At 39.7% G+C, this 26,287-nt stretch overlaps 21 non-coding genes across 21 annotated transcripts; all 21 read right to left on the bottom strand.

Moving 5' to 3' along the window:
- Positions 1–156: 156 nt before the first annotated feature.
- Positions 157–275, bottom strand: LOC136214809 (5S ribosomal RNA). The gene has a single exon (XR_010681879.1). It is a non-coding gene; the product is annotated as a 5S ribosomal RNA (ribosomal RNA).
- A 181-nt stretch (positions 276–456) lies between these two features.
- Positions 457–575, bottom strand: LOC136213487 (5S ribosomal RNA). Its single transcript, XR_010680595.1, has one exon. It is a non-coding gene; the product is annotated as a 5S ribosomal RNA (ribosomal RNA).
- A 183-nt stretch (positions 576–758) lies between these two features.
- LOC136213646 (5S ribosomal RNA) lies at positions 759–877 on the bottom strand. The gene has a single exon (XR_010680744.1). It is a non-coding gene; the product is annotated as a 5S ribosomal RNA (ribosomal RNA).
- A 182-nt stretch (positions 878–1,059) lies between these two features.
- Positions 1,060–1,178, bottom strand: LOC136215321 (5S ribosomal RNA). Its single transcript, XR_010682363.1, has one exon. It is a non-coding gene; the product is annotated as a 5S ribosomal RNA (ribosomal RNA).
- Positions 1,179–1,361: 183 nt separating this feature from the next.
- On the bottom strand, positions 1,362–1,480 carry LOC136214808 (5S ribosomal RNA). The gene has a single exon (XR_010681878.1). It is a non-coding gene; the product is annotated as a 5S ribosomal RNA (ribosomal RNA).
- A 181-nt stretch (positions 1,481–1,661) lies between these two features.
- LOC136213486 (5S ribosomal RNA) lies at positions 1,662–1,780 on the bottom strand. The gene has a single exon (XR_010680594.1). It is a non-coding gene; the product is annotated as a 5S ribosomal RNA (ribosomal RNA).
- Positions 1,781–1,963: 183 nt separating this feature from the next.
- Positions 1,964–2,082, bottom strand: LOC136213644 (5S ribosomal RNA). The gene has a single exon (XR_010680742.1). It is a non-coding gene; the product is annotated as a 5S ribosomal RNA (ribosomal RNA).
- Positions 2,083–2,264: 182 nt separating this feature from the next.
- LOC136215092 (5S ribosomal RNA) lies at positions 2,265–2,383 on the bottom strand. Its single transcript, XR_010682144.1, has one exon. It is a non-coding gene; the product is annotated as a 5S ribosomal RNA (ribosomal RNA).
- A 181-nt stretch (positions 2,384–2,564) lies between these two features.
- On the bottom strand, positions 2,565–2,683 carry LOC136211415 (5S ribosomal RNA). Its single transcript, XR_010678617.1, has one exon. It is a non-coding gene; the product is annotated as a 5S ribosomal RNA (ribosomal RNA).
- Positions 2,684–2,865: 182 nt separating this feature from the next.
- LOC136215650 (5S ribosomal RNA) lies at positions 2,866–2,984 on the bottom strand. Its single transcript, XR_010682687.1, has one exon. It is a non-coding gene; the product is annotated as a 5S ribosomal RNA (ribosomal RNA).
- Positions 2,985–3,167: 183 nt separating this feature from the next.
- Positions 3,168–3,286, bottom strand: LOC136212336 (5S ribosomal RNA). Its single transcript, XR_010679498.1, has one exon. It is a non-coding gene; the product is annotated as a 5S ribosomal RNA (ribosomal RNA).
- Positions 3,287–3,467: 181 nt separating this feature from the next.
- LOC136215340 (5S ribosomal RNA) lies at positions 3,468–3,586 on the bottom strand. Its single transcript, XR_010682381.1, has one exon. It is a non-coding gene; the product is annotated as a 5S ribosomal RNA (ribosomal RNA).
- A 183-nt stretch (positions 3,587–3,769) lies between these two features.
- On the bottom strand, positions 3,770–3,888 carry LOC136215610 (5S ribosomal RNA). Its single transcript, XR_010682646.1, has one exon. It is a non-coding gene; the product is annotated as a 5S ribosomal RNA (ribosomal RNA).
- A 181-nt stretch (positions 3,889–4,069) lies between these two features.
- Positions 4,070–4,188, bottom strand: LOC136213485 (5S ribosomal RNA). Its single transcript, XR_010680593.1, has one exon. It is a non-coding gene; the product is annotated as a 5S ribosomal RNA (ribosomal RNA).
- Positions 4,189–4,370: 182 nt separating this feature from the next.
- LOC136214697 (5S ribosomal RNA) lies at positions 4,371–4,489 on the bottom strand. The gene has a single exon (XR_010681774.1). It is a non-coding gene; the product is annotated as a 5S ribosomal RNA (ribosomal RNA).
- A 182-nt stretch (positions 4,490–4,671) lies between these two features.
- LOC136215091 (5S ribosomal RNA) lies at positions 4,672–4,790 on the bottom strand. The gene has a single exon (XR_010682143.1). It is a non-coding gene; the product is annotated as a 5S ribosomal RNA (ribosomal RNA).
- Positions 4,791–4,972: 182 nt separating this feature from the next.
- Positions 4,973–5,091, bottom strand: LOC136215617 (5S ribosomal RNA). Its single transcript, XR_010682653.1, has one exon. It is a non-coding gene; the product is annotated as a 5S ribosomal RNA (ribosomal RNA).
- Positions 5,092–5,272: 181 nt separating this feature from the next.
- LOC136215344 (5S ribosomal RNA) lies at positions 5,273–5,391 on the bottom strand. The gene has a single exon (XR_010682385.1). It is a non-coding gene; the product is annotated as a 5S ribosomal RNA (ribosomal RNA).
- Positions 5,392–5,572: 181 nt separating this feature from the next.
- Positions 5,573–5,691, bottom strand: LOC136214437 (5S ribosomal RNA). The gene has a single exon (XR_010681522.1). It is a non-coding gene; the product is annotated as a 5S ribosomal RNA (ribosomal RNA).
- Positions 5,692–5,873: 182 nt separating this feature from the next.
- On the bottom strand, positions 5,874–5,992 carry LOC136215191 (5S ribosomal RNA). Its single transcript, XR_010682238.1, has one exon. It is a non-coding gene; the product is annotated as a 5S ribosomal RNA (ribosomal RNA).
- Positions 5,993–6,175: 183 nt separating this feature from the next.
- LOC136213447 (5S ribosomal RNA) lies at positions 6,176–6,294 on the bottom strand. Its single transcript, XR_010680557.1, has one exon. It is a non-coding gene; the product is annotated as a 5S ribosomal RNA (ribosomal RNA).
- Between the last annotated feature and the right edge of the window lie 19,993 nt (positions 6,295–26,287).

Raw genomic sequence — 26,287 nt, 5'->3', positions numbered from 1 at the left:
ATTCCATACTGGGCGCCCCTTTCTCCCGTATGCTCATCCTTCACGTGCATGCACAAGCCCCCGGACCCCAAACACTGACCCCCGCCTCGAAAACGTGCACGCCATGGTGAAAAAAAAGATTAAATAATTAAAAAATGCACGTTGCAAAAAAGTTTGGGGGTGCAACACAAGGACTTCCCAAGAGGCCACCCATCTTAGTACTACTCTCGCCCAAGCACGTTTACCTTCGGAGTTCTGATGGGATCCGGTGCATTAGTGCTGGTATGATCGCACCCGTCATCCCATGCAAAAACTAACCATATATTCCATACTGGGCGCCCCTTTCTCCCGTATGCTCATCCTTCACGTGCATGCACAAGCCCCCGGACCCCAAACACTGACCCCCGCCTCGAAAACGTGCACGCCATGGTAAAAAAAAATTAAATAATTAAAAAATGCACGTTGCAAAAAAGTTTGGGGGTGCAACACGAGGACTTTCCAAGAGGTCACCCATCTTAGTACTACTCTCGCCCAAGCACGTTTAACTTCGGAGTTCTGATGGGATCCGGTGCATTAGTGCTGGTATGATCGCACCCGTCATCCCATGCAAAAACTAAGCATATATTTCATACTGGGCGCCCCTTTCTCCCGTATGCTCATCCTTCACGTGCATGCACAAGCCCCCGGACCCCAAACACTGACCCCCGCCTCGAAAAAGTGCACGCCATGGTGAAAAAAAAAATTAAATAATTAAAAAATGCACGTTGCAAAATAGTTTGGGGGTGCAACACGAGGACTTCCCAAGAGGTCACCCATCTTAGTACTACTCTCGCCTAAGCACGTTTAACTTCGGAGTTCTGATGGGATCCGGTGCATTAGTGCTGGTATGATCGCACCCGTCATCCAATGCAAAAACTAAGCATATATTCCATACTGGGCGCCCCTTTCTCCCGTATGCTCATCCTTCACGTGCATGCACAAGCCCCCGGACCACAAACACTGACCCCCGCCTCGAAAACGTGCACACCATGGTGAAAAAAAAATTAAATAATTAAAAAATGCACGTTGCAAAAACGTTTGGGGGTGCAACACGAGGACTTCCCAAGAGGTTACCCATCTTAGTACTACTCTCGCCCTAGCACGTTTAACTTCTGAGTTCTAATGGGATCCGGTGCATTAGTACTGGTATGATCGCACCCGTCATCCCATGCAAAAACTAAGCATATATTCCATACTGGGCGCCCCTTTCTCCCGTATGCTCATCCTTCACGTGCATGCACAAGCCCCCGGACCCCAAACACTGACCCCCGCCTCGAAAACGTGCACACCATGGTGAAAAAAAAGATTAAATAATTAAAAAATGGACGTTGCAAAAAAGTTTGGGGGTGCAACACAAGGACTTCCCAAGAGGCCACCCATCTTAGTACTACTCTCGCCCAAGCACGTTTACCTTCGGAGTTCTGATGGGATCCGGTGCATTAGTGCTGGTATGATCGCACCCGTCATCCCATGCAAAAACTAAGCATATATTCCATACTGGGCGCCCCTTTCTCCCGTATGCTCATCCTTCACGTGCATGCACAAGCCCCCGGACCCCAAACACTGACCCCCGCCTCGAAAACGTGCACGCCATGGTAAAAAAAAATTAAATAATTAAAAAATGCACGTTGCAAAAAAGTTTGGGGGTGCAACACGAGGACTTTCCAAGAGGTCACCCATCTTAGTACTACTCTCGCCCAAGCACGTTTAACTTCGGAGTTCTGATGGGATCCGGTGCATTAGTGCTGGTATGATCGCACCCGTCATCCCATGCAAAAACTAAGCATATATTTCATACTGGGCGCCCCTTTCTCCCGTATGCTCATCCTTCACGTGCATGCACAAGCCCCCGGACCCCAAACACTGACCCCCGCCTCGAAAAAGTGCACGCCATGGTGAAAAAAAAAATTAAATAATTAAAAAATGCACGTTGCAAAATAGTTTGGGGGTGCAACACGAGGACTTCCCAAGAGGTCACCCATCTTAGTACTACTCTCGCCTAAGCACGTTTAACTTCGGAGTTCTGATGGGATCCGGTGCATTAGTGCTGGTATGATCGCACCCGTCATCCCATGCAAAAACTAAGCATATATTCCATACTGGGCGCCCCTTTCTCCCGTATGCTCATCCTTCACGTGCATGCACAAGCCCCCGGACCACAAACACTGACCCCCGCCTCGAAAACGTGCACGCCATGGTGAAAAAAAAATTAAATAATTAAAAAATGCACGTTGCAAAAAAGTTTGGGGGTGCAACACGAGGACTTCCCAAGAGGTCACCCATCTTAGTACTACTCTCGCCCAAGCACGTTTATCTTCAGAGTTCTGATGGGATCCGGTGCATTAGTGCTGGTATGATCGCACTCGTCATCCCATGCAAAAACTAAGCATATATTTCATACTGGGCGCCCCTTTCTCCCGTATGCTCATCCTTTTCGTGCATGCACAAGCCCCCGGACCCCAAACACTGACCCCCGCCTCGAAAACGTGCACGCCATGGTGAAAAAAAATTAATTAATTAAAAAATGCACGTTGCAAAAAACTTTGGGGGTGCAACACGAGGACTTCCCAAGAGGTCACCCATCTTAGTACTACTCTCGCCCAAGCACGTTTAACTTCGGAGTTCTGATGGGATCCGGTGCATTAGTGCTGGTATGATCGCACCCGTCATCCCATGCAAAAACTAAGCATATATTCCATACTGGGCGCCCCTTTCTCCCGTATGCTCATCCTTCACGTGCATGCACAAGCCACCGGACCCCAAACACTGACACCCGCCTCGAAAACGTGCACGCCATGGTGAAAAAAAAATTAATTAATTAAAAAATGCACGTTGCAAAAAAGTTTGTTGGTGCAACACGAGGACTTCCCAAAAGGTCACCCATCTTAGTACTACTCTCGCCCAATCACGTTTATCTTCGGAGTTCTGATGGGATCCGGTGCATTAGTGCTGGTATGATCGCACCCGTCATCCCATGTAAAAACTAAGCATATATTCCATACAGGGCGCCCCTTTCTACCGTATGCTCATCCTTCACGTGCATGCACAAGCCCCCGAACCCCAAACACTGACCCCCGCCTCGAAAACGTGCACGCCATGGTGAAAAAAAAATTAATTAATTAAAAAATGCACCTTGCAAAAAAAGTTTGGGGGTGCAACACGAGGACTTCCCAAGAGGTCACCCATCTTAGTACTACTCTCGCCCAAGCACGTTTAACTTCGGAGTTCTGATGGGATCCGGTGCATTAGTGCTGGTATGATCGCACCATCATCCGATGCAAAAACTAAGCATATATTCCATACTGGGCGCCCCTTTCTCCCGTATGCTCATCCTTCACGTGCATGCACAAGCCCCCGGACCCCAAACACTGACCCCCGCCTCGAAAACATGTACGCCATGGTGAAAAAAAAATTAATTAATTAAAAAATGCACGTTGCAAAAAAGTTTGGGGGTGCAACACGAGGACTTTCCAAGAGATCACCCATCTTAATACTACTCTCGCCCAAGCACGTTTGTCTTCGGAGTTCTGATGGGATCCGGTGCATTAGTGCTGGTATGATCGCACCCGTCATGCCATGCAAAAACTAAGCATATATTCCATACTGGGCGCCCCTTTCTCCCGTATGCTCATCCTTCACGTGCATGCACAAGCCCCCGGACCCCAAACACTGACCCCCGCCTCGAAAACGTGCACTCCATGGTGAAAAAAAAGATTAAATAATTAAAAAATGCACGTTGCAAAAAAGTTTGGGGGTGCAACACAAGGACTTCCCAAGAGGCCACCCATCTTAGTACTACTCTCGCCCAAGCACGTTTACCTTCGGAGTTCTGATGGGATCCGGTGCATTAGTGCTTGTATGATCGCACCCGTCATCCCATGCAAAAACTAAGCATATATTCCATACTGGGCGCCCCTTTCTCCCGTATGCTCATCCTTCACGTGCATGCACAAGCCCCCGGACCCCAAACACTGACCCCCGCCTCGAAAACGTGCACGCCATGGTAAAAAAAAATTAAATAATTAAAAAATGCACGTTGCAAAAAAGTTTGGGGGTGCAACACGAGGACTTTCCAAGAGGTCACCCATCTTAGTACTACTCTCGCCCAAGCACGTTTAACTTCGGAGTTCTGATGGGATCCGGTGCATTAGTGCTGGTATGATCGCACCCGTCATCCCATGCAAAAACTAAGCATATATTCCATACTGGGCGCCCCTTTCTCCCGTATGCTCATCCTTCACGTGCATGCACAAGCCCCCGGACCCCAAACACTGACCCCCGCCTCGAAAACGTGCACACCATGGTGAAAAAAAAATTAAATAATTAAAAAATGCATGTTGCAAAAAAGTTTGGGGGTGCAACACGAGGACTTCCCAGGAGGTCACCCATCTTAGTACTACTCTCGCCCAAGCACGTTTAACTTCTGAGTTCTAATGGGATCCGGTGCATTAGTACTGGTATGATCGCACCCGTCATCCCATGCAAAAACTAAGCATATATTCCATACTGGGCGCCCCTTTCTCCCGTATGCTCATCCTTCACGTGCATGCACAAGCCCCCGGACCCCAAACACTGACCCCCGCCTCGAAAACGTGCACGCCATGGTGAAAAAAAAATTAAATAATTAAAAAATGCACGTTGCAAAAAAGTTTGGGGGTGCAACACGAGGACTTCCCAAGAGGTCACCCATCTTAGTACTACTCTCGCCCAAGCACGTTTATCTTCAGAGTTCTGATGGGATCCGGTGCATTAGTGCTGGTATGATCGCACTCGTCATCCCATGCAAAAACTAAGCATATATTTCATACTGGGCGCCCCTTTCTCCCGTATGCTCATCCTTTTCGTGCATGCACAAGCCCCCGGACCCCAAACACTGACCCCCGCCTCGAAAACGTGCACGCCATGGTGAAAAAAAAATTAAATAATTAAAAAATGCACGTTGCAAAAAAGTTTGGGGGTGCAACACGAGGACTTCCCAAGAGGTCACCCATCTTAGTACTACTCTCGCCCAAGCACGTTTCACTTCGTAGTTTTGATGGGATCCGGTGCATTAGTGCTGGTATGATCGCACCCGTCATCCCATGCAAAAACTAAGCATATATTCCATACTGGGCGCCCCTTTCTCCCGTATGCTCATCCTTCACGTGCATGCACAAGCCACCGGACCCCAAACACTGACCCCCGCCTCGAAAACGTGCACGCCATGGTGAAAAAAAAATAATGAATTAAAAAATGCACGTTGCAAAAAAGTTTGGGGGTGCAACACGAGGACTTTCCAAGAGGTCACCCATCTTAGTACTACTCTCGCCCAAGCACGTTTAACTTCGGAGTTCTGATGGGATCCAGTGATTTAGTGCTGGTATGATCGCACCTGTCATCCCATGCAAAAACTAAGCATATATTCCATACTGGGCGCCCCTTTCTCCCGTATGCTCATCCTTCACGTGCATGCACAAGCCCCCGGACCCCAAACACTGACCCCCGCCTCGAAAACGTGCACGCCATGGTGAAAAAAAGTTAATTAATTAAAAAATACACGTTGCAAAAAAGTTTAGGGGTGCAACACGAGGACTTCCCAAGAGGTCACCCATCTTAGTACTACTCTCGCCCAAGCACGTTTAACTTCGGAGTTCTAATGGGATCCGGTGCATTAGTGCTAGTATGATCGCACCATCATCCGATGCAAAAACTAAGCATATATTCCATACTGGGCGCTCCTTTCTCCCGTATGCTCATCCTTCACATGCATGCACAAGCCCCCGGACCCCAAACACTGACCCCCGCCTCGAAAACATGTACGCCATGGTGAAAAAAAAAATTAATTAATTAAAAAATGCACGTTGCAAAAAATTTTGGGGGTGCAACACGAGGACTTTCCAAGAGGTCACCCATCTTAGTACTACTCTCGCCCAAGCACGTTTGTCTTCGGAGTTCTGATGGGATCCGGTGCATTAGTGCTGGTATGATCGCACCCGTCATCCCATGCAAAAACTAAGCATATATTCCATACTGGGCGCCCCTTTCTCCCGTATGCTCATCCTTCACGTGCATGCACAAGCCCCCGGACCCCAAACACTGACCCCCGCCTCGAAAACGTGCACGCCATGGTGAAAAAAAAAGTAATTAATTTAAAAAATGCACGTTGCAAAAAAGTTTGGGGGTGTAACACGAGGACTTCCCAAGAGGTCACCCATCTTAGTACTACTCTCGCCCAAGCACGTTTAACTTCGGAGTTCTGATGGGATCCGGTGCATTAGTGCTGGTATGATCGCACCCGTCATCCTATGCAAAAACTAAGCATATATTCCATACTGGGCGCCCCTTTCTCCCGTATGCTCATCCTTCACGTGCATGCACAAGCCCCCGGACCAATTTACCTCCATGGACGTCTATCAGTGTCCTACCGGTTGCAAGAAATGGTCTCCCGAGGAGAATGGGGACGGAGTCATCTTCTTCCATGTCGAGGACCACAAAATCGACCGGGAAGATCAGTTTGTCCACCTTCACCAATACATCTTCAACTATGCCTCTAGGCCGTGCGATCGACCTGTCCGCCAGCTGCAGTGTCATGTTTGTCGGTTTAGGTTCTCCGAGTCCCAATTTCCTGAAAATTGATAAAGGCATAAGATTAATACTTGCTCCTAAATCGCATAATGCCCTATCTATGTGCATATTGCCTATCCTACACGGGATGGTAAAGCTCCTTTGATCTTTAAGTTTGGGGGGTAATTTATGGGTGATTATGGCCGAGCATTGTTCTGTTAAAGCCACTATCTCATTTTCCCCAAACTTTTTCTTTTTCGACAACATGTCTTTAAGAAATTTTGCATAGTTCGGCATCTCCTCTAGTGCTTCCATTAATGGAATGTTTATTTCTAATCTACTAAGGATTTCCGAAAACCGAGCAAATTTCTTATCTAAGTTGGCCTTTTTCTGCTTCTGAGGGAATGGTAGTTTTGGTGTATAAGGCCTAACTACTTTTTCTACAGCTACTTCAGGAGCTGGAGTTTCAGATGCGGGACCGGGGTTGCTTACCACTTCCGGTTCCCTACTTATCTGAGGTGACGGATACGTTTGCGATGGAGGTGCCACTGGTGTGTCCACTTCCTTGCCGCTCCTTAGGGCAATGGCTTGAATCGCCTCTTCTTGTAAGAGGAACGCCTCGTGGCATTCCCTTTCTTCTTGTCTGATTGTGGCAAGCTGGTTACTCAGGGTCCTGCATGCCTCCTCGTTGGCTGCCAATCGGACGGATATCTCTTTTAAGAGGGTCATTATTCCTCCTGAGTACTCTGTTTGCCTGCCATAAAAGTCAGAGTTAGAATGGGGGCATGGAAGGGTATCCACGGGTGCCATGTAGGGCGTCGGTGGATATCGTGTATGCTCCTGATCGTAGTAGTTGTAAGTTGAGGGTTCAGAATTATACCTTTGATGATTACCCAAATAACTCACATTCTCACCTCTAGGTACGTAATAGTTGATGTGGCATACCCTACCGGGGTGATTCTGGCCGCATCTCTCGCAAAATGGTGTCCTTGGTTGGCCATTATGGCTGTATGAAGCCACAAGGAAATCCATTTTTGTGTTAAGATCGTTCATGGATGGATTTGATGCTCTGTTTTCCATAGTTGCTGGAAGAACGATTTTGTAAGTACAAATAATGTTAAGTAATCAATAAGTATAGTTACTATAAACAAGAATATATATAAACAAGTATAAATGATATTAACAAAGGATATATTCACAAAGAATGCCTAAACTAACAAGTCGACCTTTGGTTCGATATTGCAGAGGAAATAAATCCCCGGCAACGGCGCCAAAAACTTGATGATTGGCGGTTTTCGGGTATTTATAGATTTAATCTACTTTCCCCGGCAATGGCGCCAAAAACTTGATGCGCCCTCACCTAACTCGAGATGAGAACTCACTAAGGGATAAGTGTACCCCGTCGTTATCAAGTAATAAATTTCTGGTTTAAGTCCAGGTTATCGTCCACAGGATTTATTTCTACAAGTACCGAGCTACTCGATCTCGAATGTTATCTAGGCTTAGGGGGTTTTGAGTTGGTTTGTTTTAATTAATCTACTCCTAGGTTGATTTGTACTAATCCTAGCTAAGTTATCTAATTCTAACTAAGTTATCTAATTCTAACTAAATTATTCTACGCCTAACTAAATTACTCTACCCCTAATTGATCTTTCATTAATGAAATTATCCGAAGGAACATGGTATGAACGATAATAATGAAGATAGATTATCAAGTCTATTGAATAAAAACCTAATCTGAGTCACTTGTATTCAAGGCGATTAACCCTACTTACCCTCCTGAGGTTCCTAGCGCGTGATTCCCTAAGGCCGAAACTAGGTCTAAGGCTCAGTAAATTAGCGCTTAATCAACTAAGAGGTCGTCAATCTCCTAGGTTCTGACTAGGTCAGATTCAGCTCGCAATATGTGCCTACTAGATTTTGGGGCTTTTGAATGAGTTAAACCAATTGAATAAAGCGTAAGACAGAGATTAAACAAATAATCATAGAACAAAACAAGAGCTAAATTATTATTAAAGGCGAAGATAATTGTCACAAGATACAATAAGTCAAGTTCGGCAACTGTATCAAAGAGTACAAACAAGGAAAGATAAAAGGAGATACAAAAATCCCTTTCAGGGAACCTGTTTACTCTGCAGCCGACGACTTAATCTTAAGGACGGACCTTGATAATTCCTCAAGGAAGAGCTTTGAAGGAGCTTCAATGGAGGTTGAAGAAGATATGGAGAAGATGAAGAGGAATTACAAGGGGAGAGCTAAAATAATTTACAAAAACGAAAGATATCTAATTTACATTGGAAAAACTCTATTTATAGACGCGGTTCGGGCCCTTTTCTTGACCTAATTCGTGTCCTTATTGATGTAGGAAGTCGTGGGGTCCATCGTGGCTTCGTGGGGGCGGAATTGGTCTTTTTGACCAATTCCCGCAGGTCTGCTCGCCGGGCAGGGCGAGCTGCTCGGCGAGCAGGCGCTACTCGCGACGAGCAGCGCCCTGCTCGGTGAGCAGGCCTCTGGTGGCCTGCTCGGCGAGCAGGCACAGTGCCTGGGCAGTGCCTGGGCAGTGCCTGGGCGGTGCCTGGGCTGCTCGCCGAGCAGCGCCCGGGCTGCGCGCCGATGCTCAATTCGCCGAGCGACTGCCGGGGGTCCCCGAGACACGATTTTTGCCTGAAATTGATCATGTTTTAACCTGCACACGCACATAAACTCCAAACAACATTAGTCCAAGGGCTAAATTGACCTGCCATATCGCTTATTTGAGCAAACGCTTCGTTTGGTGCGACTTTTGACGGATCAGTTAGCTTCAAAAGATAACGGAATTATAATATGCATGCCATTTTGGCCGTATTTGCCTAAATTGATCATAAAACGAGCCTAAACAACGAAAAGTAAATAAAACGTTTCCAATTTCTAACTAACTCACACAAAAGCATTTAAATGCGAGAATTGCTCGCTTATTAACAAAATAACGCTAAAACCCGTCCTAAAACCGTACCCAAAGATAGGGGTTTTTGACCCCTATCAAGGTACCTTGCTCAGTATGGGTTTTCTTGCTCGGTGTGGTAGCTTTGGTTTGATCATGCTGGGTAGGAGACTTAGGGTTTCCAGCAGATTGGTGACCGGCATCGGAGATGTTTACAGAATCGTTCGTCATTTTTCGCAGAGAAGATATGAAGGATTTGAGAGAGAAAATATTTATGCCAGAGAATTCTGTAAGCGTAAAGAGATAAAAATGGGGATTTGCCCATTATTTATAGAGGTGAGTGGTGGATCTTATCGAATCCATGTGTCAGTTTTGCCCTTGGGCTATTCAACTGACAAGAATCCTGGTATTTATGACACATTCGGCGCATACGTCATCCTAGGTGGCTATACGCGTGCTTTTGCATTCAAATCAACAGATCAATTTACTCGGTGTGAGAATCCTAATCGTTCTATATTCTGAGTAGTCAGTTTTATACAAACGGATGGTTTAAATAATTGGTTGCTCAGTTTGAGATAACTACTCAGTGCGCATATTTGCTCAGTATGTGATATTCATTCAATTAGCATTAAACACTCAGCATACATCTACTCACTCAGCAAATAATAGCATAGATCATTTAGCATGTCAATTCACTCAGCATGAATCTATATTTAGAACTGGAATTTACTGAAGAGGATTAAACATACCAATGGCTTCTCTCAGTATGCTGAACTGCTCACGAGCCAGTGGCTTTGTGAAGATATCCGCAAGCTGCTCATCCATTGGGACATAGGTCAGCTTTATATCACCCTTGAGTACATGGTCTCTAATGAAGTGATGTCTGATGCTGACATGCTTCATCCTGCTGTGCTGAATTGGGTTCTTTGATAGATCAATTGCACTTTTATTGTCACATTTGACCTCAATTGTCTTTGTTTGAACACCATAGTCTTCAAGTTGTTGCTTAATCCATAGGACTTGAGCAACACAGTGTCCAGCAGCAATGTACTCAGCTTTAGTGGTAGACAAGGCTACTGACGCCTGCTTCTTGCTGAACCAGGATACAAGACAGCTTCCTAGGAAGTGGCATCCTCTAGAGGTGCTTTTTCGTTCAAGCTTGTCTCGTCCATAGTCAGCGTCAGTGTATCCAACGAGTGTAAAATCATGAGTGTTGGGATACCATAAACCTGCATTCACTGAGCTTTGCAAATATCTAAGGATTCTTTTTACAGCTATGTAATGAGATTCCTTAGGGTTAGATTGATATCTAGCACAGTAGCATACTGAGAACTGAATGTCCGGTCTACTCACTGTTAAGTAAAGTAGAGAGCCTATCATACCTCGATACAATTTGCTGTCTACCGACTTACCATTCTCGTCAGCACAAAGGACAGTGTCAGTGCCCATAGGAGTAGATATTGGCTTGCAATTTTCAAGATCATATTTCTTTAATATCTCCTTGGCATATTTAGCTTGACTGATGAAGATGCCATTTTTCCCTTGTTTGATTTGAAGTCCAAGGAAGAAGTTGAGTTCTCCCATCATTGACATTTCAAACTCAGTCTGCATTTGCTTGCTAAATTCCTTGCACATTGACTCATTAGTAGCACCGAAAATAATATCATCAACATATATTTAAGTCAGCATGGTGTCTTTACCCTTTCTCTTAATGAATAAGGTTGTATCAGCTTTGCCTCTGACATAATTTCTAGTCAGTAGAAAGCTGGTCAGCCTCTCATACCAAGCACGTGGTGCTTGCTTGAGGCCGTACAGAGCCTTTTTGAGTTTATAAACGTGGTTTGGGAATTTAGGATCCTCAAACCCTGGAGGCTGATTAACATAAACTTCCTCGTTTATAACTCCATTAAGGAATGCACTCTTAACATCCATTTGAAACAGTTTGAAGTTCATATAACTTGCATAAGCGCATAAAATTCTAATAGCCTCTAGCTTTGCCACTGGGGCAAAGGTCTCACCGTAGTCAATACCTTCTTGCTGACTGTAGCCCTGAGCTACAAGTCTTGCTTTGTTCCTGGCTACATTTCCTTGTTCATCCAGCTTGTTGCGGAAGACCCATCTTGTTCCAATGGTCTTCTGACTCCTTGGATGCGGCACTAACTCCCATACATCGTTTCTTCTGAATTGATCAAGTTCCTCTTGCATTGCGCTCATCCAGAATTCATCGTGCTCAGCATCAGTGAAGTTCTTTGGTTCTGAACTGAGACGAAGGCTACGTTGCTGAGTTATCTCCTGAGTTGATTTCTTGTCATCAGTGTATTCTCAGTGGCATCAAGAATAGCACTCTCTGAGTGTCCTCTTGGTATCCTTATCTCCTTTGGTAGATTGATGTCTTGTGCTGTCTGTATTTCAACAATCTCTGCAGGTGTAGATTGGTCAGTGAAAACAATTTGAGGTTCACTTTTACCTTTAGTCAGCCCTTGAGGGAATGACTCAGCGGCTGTATCTTGATCAGCGGGTACTGAGTGTGAATCATCCTCGGTCAGCGGCTGATATCTTCCTGCAGGGTTAGTTTCGTCGAACTCAACATGTACCGACTCTTCTAAAACTTGAGTTCGTTTATTGAAAACTCTGTATGCTTTGCTGTTTGTTGAGTAGCCTAAAAAGATAGCTTCATCAGCTTTTGAGTCAAACTTAGCTAAGCTATCTTTGGTATTCAAAATAAAACATTTACAGCCAAAGGCACGAAAGTATCCAATATTGGGCTTTCGTCCTTTCCAAAGTTCGTAGGGAGTTTTCTTTAGTATAGGTCTAACAAGAGCCCTATTAAGAATATAACACGCTGTGTTGACAGCTTCTCCCCAGAAGTACTTCGGAAGCCTATGCTCACTCAGCATTGTCCTGGCTATTTCAACCAAGGTTCTGTTCTTCCTTTCTACAACCCCATTTTGTTGAGGCGTTCTAGGAGCAGAAAAATTATGGTCAATGCCGTTGGTTTCACAGAATTCAACAAACTGTTGGTTCTTGAATTCTCCACCATTATCACTTCGGATGTGAGCCAGCTTTAGGTCTTTATCATTTTCAAGTTTTCTAACCAAATTTGAAAATGTCTCAAAAGTCTCATCCTTGCTACTCAGTAAGATGATCCAAGTGTACCGAGAAAAGTCATCTACAATGACCAAGGAAAATCTTCTTCCACCCAGACTCAGCGGCTGGACTGGACCGAAGAGATCCAAGTGTAGTAACTCTAACAGATGCTTAGTTGAGACAATGTTTTTGCTATGAAAAGATTATTTGGTTTGTTTTCCAGTTTGGCAAGCGTGGCATAGTTATTCCTTTTCAAATTTAAGTTCCGGCAGTCCCTCAACCAATTACTTTCTTGCTAATTTGGCCAGGAGGTCCATGCTTACATGACCAAGTCTCCTGTGCCATAGCCAGAAATTTTCTTCCTTTGATACTAAGCATACAGTTTTTGAAAACTTTTTCTCTAAGTTCAGCATGAAGACATTATCAATGCGAGGGGCAGTTAAAATTAACTCATTAGTCTTACCCTCGAATATTTTACATCCAGTGTCATCAAATATAACTTTTCTCCCATTGTCACATAGCTGAGCTACGCTGAGTAAGTTATATTTGAGTCCGCTGACTAGGGAGACAGACTCAATAGTAGGATTACCTCCAATGGTTCCTAACCCTACTATCTTAACCTTTTTGTTGTCTCCAAAACTTACGCTTCCTCCTCGTTTACGCTCAAATGTGATGAACTGAGTTTCATCACCAGTCATATACCACATTTTTTACTTCTCAGCACACCTCAGGCTTACCTGCAACGTAACTAGTTACTTTTAGGTACCCAATTCTTTTTGGGTCCTTGCTTGTTAGGTTCAATAGGTAAAGCATCATATTTTATTTTATGGCGACATACTTGGATAGGATGTCTCACTGACTGGTTAGCACCCCAGTGCTGAGCGTGCCAGCACACCTTTGTGGTGTGTCCTTTCTTCCCACAGAAGTCACACTGGACATTCCGCTGAGGATTCCATCTCTGCTGACCAGTACTTCGGTACTGAGTATTCAGAGGAATATTTCTTTTGTTTGGAACCTTTAGTTGGTTCTGAATAGATGTGGCGTCCTTTCTCAGTTTCTTAGAATCTGATTGGACCTCAGAGACAAGCTTTTGCATAATTCCAATGTTACTATGCAAATCTGAGTTGTCCTGAAGAAGATATCGAAGGTCACTCAGTTTGACCTCCTCAACCTCGTCACATCGCCTGCTGAGTGCTCTAACCTTTTTATTACACTTTTTGACAAGTGTGTAGAGGTCACTCAGGGCATTAACCATTTCATTTCTGAGCAAGGGTAGTGATATTACCTCAGTTGAATGTTCCTCATTGTCAGATGCAATGGAAGGGTTAGCATGCTCAGAAATATATGGCTCAGCAAGTTCGTCAGCCATGAAACAAATCTTCGCTGACTCAGTGGCATCAGCTTTAGATGATGATGAATCATCACTATCACTCCAGGTTGCCACCACTGCCTTCTTGCTGTTCTTTCTTTCTTTCCTCAGCGAGGGACAGCTTGACTTGATATGCCCAGTTTGATGACATTCAAAGCAAGTTATGGGCTTTGAGCTATCCTTCTTGTACTTGTTGTCGCTGGAGTCAGCTTTGTACTTATCAAACTTTTTATAAGGCTTATTAGAATATTTTTCATTCTTTTTGAATAGCCTTTTCATCTTCCTGGTAAACATAGCCATCTCTTCATCGTCTGTTGAGCTTCCATCAGTGGAGTCAGCTTTCATGACAAGAGACTTTTGCTTCTTGTCTTCAGACTTTTCCTTCACCTCGAAATTCTTCATCGAGATCTCATGGGTCAGCAGTGAGCCGATGAGTTCATCATACTTATAGGTGGTTAAGTCTTGAGCTTCCTCAACAGCGGTCTTCTTTGCTTGCTAGTTTTTAGGGAGACTCCTAAGAATCTTCTTGACTTGTTCTTCCTCAGTGAAGATCTTCCCAAGTCTCTTGAGCTCGTTGATGATGTTTGTAAACCTTGCATTCATGTTAGAGATTCCTTCATCATCGTTCATTTCGAACAGCTCGTATAGTCTCATCTGCTGGTTCACCTTGGACTCCTTCACTTTGTTGGTTCCTTCGTAGGTGACCTCCAGCTTCTTCCAGATCTCTTGCGCTGACTCACAACCTGAAATCTTGTTATATTCTGCAGCATCAAGCGCACAGTGAAGCATGTTTATAGCCGAAGCGTGATTTTGTAGCTTCTTGAGATCATCTTCTGTCCATTTGGCCTCAGCTTTGACAACTGTTTGGCCAGCCACAACTTCAACAGGAACAAATGGGCCTTAGACTATTGAAAGCCATGCACTCATATTTGTTGCCTGAATAAAGTTTTTCATCCTATTCTTCCAGAAGGTGTAGTTAGACCCGAAGAATAGGGGAGGCCGAGTAATGGACAGCCCCTCAACTAAGATCTGAGTTGTCTGGTTTCCTGGGAGAAACCGAGTGCTATTTTCAGCCATAGTGGGGATCACCTCAAGGTAGTTAAACCTTTCACAGTGAGCTTTTAAGCTCTGATACCACTTGTTGGTCCCTTATAACGTAACAAGTTAGTTCCAAGGGGGGGATAGGAACTATTTTAAAATTTTAGTACGTTAAGGCTGACTTCTTTTGCTTTGAAAAGGAATTACACAGCGCGCTGAGTGAAATAAGACACTAGCTTAATCAACTGGTGACTAAGTCAGCTTCTTTCTTTGAGTCAGGAGATAGCACTTGAGTCTATTCCTGAACTCAGATACTCAATGCACACAACTCAGCGTGACCTCTTTACTTGGTCAGTTTTGTTTAAGCAAGCAATATATATATATATATATATATATTAAAGGAGTTCAAGGTTAGAACGATGTTACTCAGCAGATTTATCCAGGTTCGGCCTCTATGCCTACGTCCTGTCCCCAGAACACGTTCCGAGCTTTCGAATTCTCTACTGAGCTCTTTAACGGTAGAGCATCAAACCTTTTACAATAAGAAGCTGAGTATAACAAGAGTACCTTCCTCTATACCTCTACTCACTCCTATTCTCTACTGAGTACTATAACCGAGTACTCAGCCTCTCCTTTCTAATTCTAGAAATGATAATAAGTTTGTCCTAAACAACAATTGCTAAGACACTATAGATGATTGGATAATCACTCTAGACTTTTACACAATAATATGGAAATTGGTGTAAGTATTTGCTTTGCTTTTTCACACAGATTCTTCAAGTAGAAATTTGGTCAGTGTAATAGCTTGGTGAAGATCTGCATCGAATGAAGCAACTAAAAGTCCTATTTATAGTGACACTTGAGGTATCGGTTATTTCAAATTTCGAAATAACCGTTGGAGGGAAACGGCTTGATGTTGTTGTCACTCAGTACACGCTCAGTGCCGTTGGCCAATCAGATTATTGTATCTTCTGTCTTTGGTCAGTGCTGAGCAGCTTTTAGACAGACAAGCAGAATGTTTCGCCTTTTATGGCAAAGTCTTCCGGACAGCTTTCTGTGTCTTCTGAACTTTACCCAAAGTAGAAATACTTTGTCTTGAAGTTGTTCCTTGCTCAGCTGCTGTCTTGTACTCTTTGTCGTTCAACTCAGCAGCTTCGTTCCGAAGTAGATAAAGAAGGTCTTCCAGATCCTTCTTCATGCTGAGCTGCGTTTTGTTCACAACGACAGCGTTTTGTTTACACGGGCCGAGTTGTCTTGAGCCTTTGACTTTCCTTTGGGCCTTTAGCCTTTTAGTCTTTATGTCTTATAAACAATTTAGCTCAACATTGAACAAACACATTAGTGTAATAAATCAAAGCATTTAAACTTAGTGTGTTAAGAATATTTTTTAGGGTAAATTCCAAAAAAAACCCTTGTGGTTTGATGTTGTTCCAAAAAAAACCCTTGTGGTTTGTTATTACAAAAAAAAGGACTGTGGTTTGCGCCGTTACCCGAAAAACGGAAAATGGCTTAACACCGTTAAAGTGCTGACGTGGCACGGGGGTAAAACGGGAAAATCAAATTTTTTTTTATTTTTTTTTTATTTTTTTCCCTCTTCTCTCTCCTCCTTCTTCTTCCTTCTTCCTTCTTCTTCTTCATCTCTTCTCTCCTTCTTCTTCCTTTTTCAATCAGCAAAGTACTGATTCCAAGTATATAAGTTACAAGTGGAAGAATACACAAATTTGAATTGGCTGAAGCAATCTCTAAATAAAAGCCAGGAAAGGCAAATGAAGCTCAAATTGGTGAGAGGAATCAGAAAAGTGAATAGAGTACAACACCTTTGAGGATATAAGCTTGGAGCAGCGTAGGATCCAGCTTTAACGCCTTATCACAGTCCTTAATCACATGCTTGTGGAGCTCCAATTGACTGTAACAAAATGCTCTATTGCTGAAAACAAGAAGAACAAGAAGTTGGCATAAGCTAAATGAATCAATCGGCCATGAAAATTGAAAGATCAAAGAAGCAAGAAAACAATTAGTAGACAAATGCACCCACCAGATGTCTTGAATGGTACAAGACTGAGCAAGAAGAGAGTCTAATACTCGAATAGCCTTGGACCAATCTCGACAGGCACAGAGCTTAGCAAGCTCAACTCGCTCGGAGATCGCCGTGGTCATTACCAATCTGGCGAGTCAGAGTTTGTTTAGGTGGTCAAATTTTTCTTCCTGTAGCTCGAATGCATAAATTCGAAGCAAGAGGAAATGGAGAATTTAATTGGAGATTTTAATTCGAAGCAAGAGGAAATCTGGAGATTTTCGTCGGAAATCTGGAAATTTTTCAGATTTCCGAGAAATCTGGAATTTCCAAATTTCTGGAAATTTTCCAGAAATCTGGAAAATTTCCAGATTTTCGGAAATCTGGAAATTTCCAGATTTCGGAAATTTTCAGATTTCTTCGAGTAAGGGAAATTTTTTTTAAAAAAAAGAATAGAAAAAGAAGAAGAAGAAGAAGAAGGAAGAAGAAAAAGGAAGAAGAATGAGTGAAGAGATGAAGAAGAAGAAGAAGAAGAAGAAGAAGAAGAAGAAGAAGAAGAAGAAGAAAGAGAAGGAGAGAAGAAAAAAGAAGAAGTATGAGGAAGAAGGAGAGAAGAAAAAGGAAGAAGAAGGAGAGAAGAGATGAAGAAGAAGAAGGAGGAGAGAGAAGAGGGAAAAAAATAAAAAAAATAAAAATAAAAAATCGATTTTCCCGTTTTACCCCTATGCTACATTAGCACTTTAACGGTGTTAAGCCAATTTCCGTTTTTCGGGTAACGGCGCAAACCACAGTCCTTTTTTTTGTAATAACAAACCACAAGGGTTTTTTTGGAACAACATCAAACCACAAAGGTTTTTTGTGGAATTTACCCTATTTTTTAATCATATACTTAAATAATTTTGTCAAATCAAAATCATGTGGAAATGTGTTTCAACAAAATGTACTTAACAAGAATCATAAGGATTTTATTTTCAAAATTAAAGTAAAAAAGTTACAAAAAATTTATCTATAAATCCAAAAGAAAAAGACAACATAATAAAGATATATTGTGAAAGCATTTCCGCTGGCCGACATTACGGGAAAGCTCAATTTTGATTGCGACAGCATTTCCGCCGGCCGACATTACCGGAAAGCTCAATTTTAATTGCGACAATATTTCCGCTGATCGACATTACCGGAAAGCTCAATTTTAATTGCGACAACATTTGCGCCGGCGGATCGTGAGCAAACATTCCAAATCTCAACTAGGTAAGGAGTATTTATTTTTTCAAGTTGCAAACATTCCATTTAAAAAAATTATTTATAAATCCAAAACAACATAATAAAAATATATATTTTTTTTTATAAAGTAAAATTTTATTTAGAAATTAAGTTATTTGAGTTTTAAAAATAAAAAATTAATTTTTTAAATAGAAAATACATAATAAAAATGAGTTCAAAAGTATAATGAAAAAAGAGAGTACAGAATGGAGTTAGTGGGAATTGTCTTGACCTCTTGAACTAAAGTGTGTATGTTTAACCATCTAATCCACTCTAAATTTCTGAAGCAATACTGCATGGATTTTATTTAAACTAATAATACGGTGGCTAGAAGGGGCGGAAATATCGATACTAAAAAGTGGAGCTGGTGGCTAGGGAGCTCCAGCTCTCCCGGGCTCTGGACGGCTCCACCCCTGTTCTAGATTCATTCCATTATTTGAGTCTCAAAACTAAGAAATTAATTTTTTTAATAGAAAAGATATATTTTTAATTTTAGTTTTAATTTTTTTATTTTTCATAAATTAAAATTTTATTTAGAAAATAAGTTATTTGAGTCTCAAAATTAATAAATTAATTTTTTAATAGAAAAGAAATAGTAAAAATGAGTTCAAAAGTATTGTGAAAATAAAGATTCAATTGAAATTAATTAATAATGGTAATATATTTCTATAATTATTGAAAAATAAAGTTTAAATAAATATGAACTTTATTAATAAAATGAAGTTAGTGGGAGTTGAATCTATGACCTCTTGAATTAAGGTGTGTATCTTAAACCTAGGGATGTTCAAAATTCTAACCAATCCAAGGATTCAACCCAATCCAACCTAATCCAACACCCAAATATCTAGTTTATTGGTTTATTTATTATATTGGATTGGTTATAACCAAACCAATAGAAAAATTTCACATGGATAAAATAATTTAACTGGTTAATTAATCAATCCAAACTAAAAAAAGCCCAACATTTTTTAATGCATCCAAAATTTTTTTTTCTAACAATTACGGATCAAGGTAAGCCCAAACTAAAAGGACCAAAACAATACTACGTAAAGTTATGGAATTCAAAATAATTTTTTATTTTGTATTTATTTAGTTACTCGATGTTTAATGGGTAAATTACACCTATGGCCGCTTTAGGGGGTGTGTATCGGTATAAAACCGAACCGAAAAAACCGAATACCGAAATGATCAAAATAATTCACACCGATACCGAACCAAATAATAGGTAAAACCGAATTAAAACCGAACCAAAATATGCTATTCGGTTCGGTTTGAACCGAACAAACCGGATTAAGTTAAAAATAAAAAATAAAAATCACTATATTTTCTCATTAAATTTACCTCAACAACAACAAAAGTTGAAATACTTTCAAAATATATACATTGGGTTCTTATCTCAACAATAATAAAAAAAATTAAACTTGTAAAATCAAATATATGCGTGTATATATATAAGAATATAAAATATGTGTAATTCGGTATATATAAGAATATAAAATATATGTAATTCGGTGCGGTTAGGTTTTTTTACATTTTTTGTCAAACCGAACTGAACTGAATATCGAAAAGACTTAAAATTAAAACCGATACGGAACCGAATTGTAAAAAAACCGAACCGAAAAACCGAATTCAATCGGTTCAGTTCGGTATGCGGTTTAAACCGCACCGATGCACACCCCTAGGCCACTTAACTTTGCTCATTTTCACAATGTGGCCCATAAACTTAAAACATAACATAAAAGTCACTCAACTTCACATTTTTTTACATTATGGCCATTAAACTTCAATCAATACCTCAAAATAAAAAATTTGAAGGATTGATAATAATCTAATAAATTTTAATTCTTCAAAAATTTTGTTTTGAGACTATTTAAACGTTGTTTGGTTAGGAGAGAGAAAGCTACTTAAATGACGATTTTGGAAAATAAAAAGTGTGGTTTCATAGTAAATATCATTCTAAACAACTTTAAAGTTAAATGGTTATACCGTGAAAATGAGTAAAGTTCAGTGGCCATGAGTGTAATTTATCCGATATTTAATTAGTGAATGATTAGATATTTAGCTATTGAAATATTTGATGTTTTTCGTATTTAATTAATAGAATATTTAATTTTATTGTAATTAATAAATTAATTAAATATCTAATTTGATATTTAAACACAATTATTGATATTTAATTTGAATTACTTTACAAGAATACTTTACATTAATTTATAAGAAAAAAAGTAAACGTTCCAGGAGTAAAATTTACAAGATTAGGAAGAAAAAAATATGAAAAATTAAATATAATAAAATTAAAATTGAAGACATTAAAAAATCAGATTTGATATTAATTGAAAATAAATAAATTAAAGGGAAAAGTACAAAAATAAACCTTGTGGTTTGGACCATTTTCAAACATAGACTATGTGGTTTAAAAGTTTACAAATTGGTACCTTGAGATTTAAACCGTTAGCAAAGACAAGCAAAATTGTTAACACCGTTAAAAAGAGATGATGTGTCATTTTTGGTCAAAAAGTCATAAGGTCACTTTTGTCATTTCATTTATCCTTTTAGAAATTAATTTTTATTTTTTTCTCATATCCAATCATATTTTTACAGATCAGTCTTTTCTTTTCGCCCTCTTCTTCCTCACTAGACTCTTTCCCATCTCTCTCTCTCTCTCTCTCTCTCTCTCTCTCTCTAAATAAGGAACAACACACCATTGACGATCTAATCCAAATTTCTGCTCTTCATTTACAGAATTGTTGCCCAAATCCAATTTTTATCCTTTATTAATAACCCATGGCGATCAAAGAAAGGGAAAATATATGAATCAACTTCTTCATAAAACCAATAAAACAAAATCTTTAAACACATGCCATCTCTGAATCAATTTCTTCTGTATTAGTATTTCCTTACTGAAAAGAAAGGAAAGCAAAAAAAATTGTTACTACCCAGAAAAACAAAAAAGTAAATTAACCCAGTTAAATGGATCTCAGAAAGATAAAGGACCGGACCAACTCCATTATCTAATTTCCAGGAAAACAAAAAAGTAAATGCCCGTTAAAATAAAACAAGCCCATTGCCATTTCATGGAACTAAGAATTTGAAGAAGAAGGAGCCATGGCCATTCCTTTATTTTGTTCTCTAAAGTATGTCATACAAATCCAAAATTCTCCAGAACATAGGAATTTGAAAAAGGAGTCATGGCCATTCCATGGAGCTTCAAAACTTAATGAACCAAACCAAGTACCCAACTCAAAACTAAAATAGCAAATGAACCCATTACCTAAACCCACATGATTCCGTTGATGGCTGGCGATGAAGGTGGTGTTGCAATTTGGGGGAGAAGAAGATCGAAGAGAGAAGAGCGGAGGGTTAGGAGGAAGTCTGACTTATTCAAAAGAAAAATGTAAAGTTATATAAATACCCTTTATATTTTTGATTAAAAATGACACATCATCTCTCTTTTTAACAGTGTTAATAATTTTACTTGTCTTTGCTAACGGTTTGAACCTCAAGGTACCAATTTGCAAACTTTTAAACTACATAGTCTATGTTTGAAAATGGTCCAAACCACAAGGTTTATTTTTGTACTTTTCCCTAAATTAAATTACTTAACTTAATTAAAATAATATGTAATAGGTTTGGTCAAATTAATTTATGGATTGGTGGTTAAAAACCAATCCAATCCAATTTTATAGAGTTTTTATGGATTGGATTGGTTATTTACAACCAATCCATGAATTCATTCCTTAATTGGATTGGTTAGGTTTTTTTATCCAATAACTATTGGATTGATCCATGAACACCCCTACTTAAACCAACCAATCCAGTCTAAATTTCTAAAATAATACTACACAAATTGTATTTAAACTAATATTAGGAGGGTAGAAGGGGCGGAACTACCAATACTCAAGAGTGGGAGTCGATGGCCATGGAACTCGAGCTCCCCCGGGCTCTGGGTTGGTTCGCCCCTATTCTGAACCCATTCCATTATTTGAGTCTCAAAACTAAGAAATTAATTTTTTAATAGAATAGACATAATAAAAATATATTTTTAAATTTAGTTTTAATTTTGCATAAATTAAAATTTCATTTAGAAATTTCACGTAGAGAGTCTCACGCTAGGAAAAAGTGAAATTGCCCTTTTCCCATCTCTTGGTCAAAAAGCACACATGGTATGAAAACCATGTGCTATGATGTTCTAATCCTTCCATTTAAAGAAAGCACATGTTTATACTTGAAACAACACTATACGAAGATTTCAGTTTCAATGTGTCATACCATCTAACCTTAGTCTCTCTCAGTATAGGACTACCTTCGGCTATCTAAGACAGAAGATTTCACTCAAGTAACTATGATTGAAATCTTAGATTATAAATAATCTTTTATATACATATTTATTCACTCGTATGTATATTTCAATCCTGCAAGCTAATGAACCTAGATCCATTGTTACTACAAGACGACATCAATTATTGAGCAAGTTCTTGTTTACTCGAAAATTCGCCTCATCCTTATCTTTGTCAACACGATTAACAAAATAAGGGTAAGCGCTCGTGTGAGTGAGCCGCTTCTCTGTTTGACATGCTCAATTGCAAACATTAACATACAACATTTACATATACATGTATTATATGTGAAAGATACTTTATTGAATTTGTAACACATGTTACAAATCAGACTACAAAATGGCGCTTGAGTTGATCCTCGCTTTCCTCTTGTCTCTTTCTAATAGACATCAACATCAAGAAGAAAGAAGTACTTACTTGTTCATCTTAAAAAGGAAAAACTCTTTGTTCTTTTTTTTCTTCCTAATCTGGAAAACCCATGAAAATGAACACCTTTAAATGTCATGCATCAGGAAATAATGCGAAAAATCGATCAAAGACTTTAAAGATCAATGATGGTGTACCAAAAAGGAAGGACGGAATCAACATTGTAGAAGGGACAGATGAAACAAACCATGTAAGTCCTCTTTCCATAGCTTACTTCATGAACAAATCTCTGTACGAAAACCTTAGATATAGAACCACTCTAGACTCAAGAACAATTGATTGGGATTACCTCAAATCCCTAAACTTGCCTATAGGAGAGTGGCTTGGATTTCAGGGTTGGGAACCCTTTTTGTCTGTTCATTAACTAGGATATCCTTTTCTAGTGCAAGAATTTTACCCAACCCTGTGTGTCAAGGATAATGGCATGTATACTGCTAGTGTAAAATGGGTCCATATTGAGTTAAATGATCACATTTTAGGAAATATCTTGAAAATCCATCCGAAGGAAAGTTGATTTACAAATTCAGCAACATCAATTGAGACAACGAGTATAATGCATTTGCATTCACTAGAAAAGTTTTCAATCTATGAAGAAGACAATCCATACCCAGAAAGATGTTAAGTGGTGATTTAGAGACAGTCCCATAGAGTGTGTTATATGTCCCACACGACGTGTGAGATATATTCATACGAGGAAATGGTATATCTATATTATGTGTAATTTGTTAGTCATCAAAATGGCCAAATTAGAAAGATTTCATAGATATCATGTTAAAATAATTTTAATTACTCATGTATACGATGATGCTTATAAGTGAGATGATATTATGATATATCAAAATATTTTATCATGAGTATATTGACGTTCATTGTTATAAAATATTATGGATCGCCCAAAGGCTGATTAGTTATTTTATAATTTATAAACATTACATGGTTAATTAATATATATTTGAGTAGACATGTTTAGTATATCCAAAGATAGCAAATATGTCTAATTGGAGTATATTAATTACAAATTATGTGTAATTAAATTAATGAAGCATCAATTATGTTTTGTTTCATTGTTGTATATTGTTGTTTTACCCAAAGGTGAATTTCAATGTACATTTGATGATGATATAAAATTCTGAATCTTTATTACTGAAACTAAATTTTACTCAAGACATTAATGGATGAGTTATATATTTGCAGCATCTGTTCCTGTCTCTCTTCATTCGCAAGCAACGTTTGTAATTAAATTCAATGGGCTTAATTTCTCTGAATGGTGTGAACAAATCCAGTTTCACCTTGGTGTTTTAGATCTTGATTTGGCACTCTTAATTGATGCACCTAATGCACTTACCGCTACTAGTAGTGCCGAACAGAGATCTGCCTATAAAGCATGGGAAAAATCTAACAGACTAAGCTTAATGTTTATGCAAATGACAGTAGCAAACAACATCAAGTCCACAATAAATAAAACCGAAAGTGCAAGGGAATTTATGAAATTTGTGGAAGAATATTCCCAGTCTGAGTCTGCTGATAAGTCTCTTGCAGGGACACTAATGGGTACTTTAACCACTATTAAGTTTGATGGTTCTCGTACCATGCACCAGCATATTATTGAAATGTCTAATATTGCTGCAAGACTGAAGTCTATGGGAATGGAAGTGAATGAAAATTTCCTAGTAACGTTTATTCTTAATTCCTTACCTTCTGAGTATGGTCCATTTCATATGAACTACAATACTCTAAAGGACAAATGGAATGTGCATGAATTGCAAAGTATGCTCATTCAAGAGGAGGCAAGGCTTAAGAAACCAGGAATTCATTCAATTAATCTCATGGGTAATAAAGGAGTTGGAAAGAAACCAGGAAAGAAGTATGGAAAGGGCAAGAAAGGACTATCAAAAATGAATCAGTCATCAGCCCAAATCCACAAAAAGGAACCAAACAAGGATGTGTGTCATTTTTGTAAAAAACATGGACACTATCAGAAAGACTGCCTGAAACGTAAGGCATGGTTCGAAAAGAAAGGTAAGATTAAGGCTTTAGTATGTTTCGAATCAAATTTAGCTGAAGTTCCTTATAATACTTGGTGGATTGATTCTGGTTGTACCACTCATGTTTCAAATACGATGCAGGGATTCCTTTCAACCCAGACCATAAGCCTAAATGAAAAGTTCATCTTTATGGGAAATCGGGTCAAAGTTCCAATTGAAGCCATTGGCACTTACCGTTTGATTTTAGACACTGGACATCATTTAGATCTTTTTCAGACCTTTTATGTTCCTTCTATTTCTCGTAATTTGATTTCTTTGTCCAAACTTGATAATTCTGGGTATACATTTAAATTTGGGAATAGTTGTTTTAGTTTGTTCAATCAAAATCTCTTTATTGGTTCTGGTATTCTTTATGATGGCTTATACAAATTAAATCTTGATTCTAATTTTGCCGAAACTTTGTTAACCTTGCATCAAAACGTTGGAACTAAACGTGGTTTAAGTAATGAATCGTCTGCTAACTTGTGGCATAAACGTTTGGGTCATATATCCAAAGCAAGAATGGAGGCATTAATAAAGAATCAAATCCTACCTGATTTGGATTTTACTGATCTTGGAATATGTGTGGATTGTATTAAGGGAAAACACACAAAACACACAATTAAGAAAGCAGCCACAAGAAGTTCACAGCTCCTTGAAATTATACACACTGATATTTGTGGGCCTTTTGATGTTCCATCTTTTGGTGGGGAATGATATTTCATCACTTTTATTGATGTTTTTTCACGTTATGGATATGTCTATTTATTGCATGAAAAATCTCAATCAGTAGATATCCTTGAGGTGTTTATCAATGAGGTTGAAAGGCAACTAGATAAAAAGGTGAAAATTGTCAGATCTGATAGAGGTGGTGAATATTATGGAAGGTATGATGAAAATGGACAGCACCCTGGTCCATTTGCTAAATTCCTAGAAATTCGTGGTATTTGTGCTCAATACACAATGCCAGGAACACCGCAACAAAACGGTGTTGCAGAAAGGCGTAATCGTACATTAATGGATATGGTTAGAAGTATGTTAAGCAATTCATCTTTACCCAAATCATTGTGGATGCATGTTTTAAAAACCGCTGTGTATTTATTAAATAGGGTTCCTAGTAAGGCAGTTCCAAAGACTCCTTTTGAACTGTGGACAGGAAGGAAACCCAGTTTAAGGCACCTGCATGTTTGGGGTTGCCCAGCGGAAGTAAGAATTTATAATCCACAAGAAAAGAATAAAGTCTAATAAAAG

The sequence above is a fragment of the Euphorbia lathyris genome, chromosome 1 (genome assembly GCF_963576675.1).
Source record: "Euphorbia lathyris chromosome 1, ddEupLath1.1, whole genome shotgun sequence".
NCBI lineage: Eukaryota > Viridiplantae > Streptophyta > Magnoliopsida > Malpighiales > Euphorbiaceae > Euphorbia > Euphorbia lathyris.
This window is presented reverse-complemented; position numbering and strand designations above follow the sequence as displayed.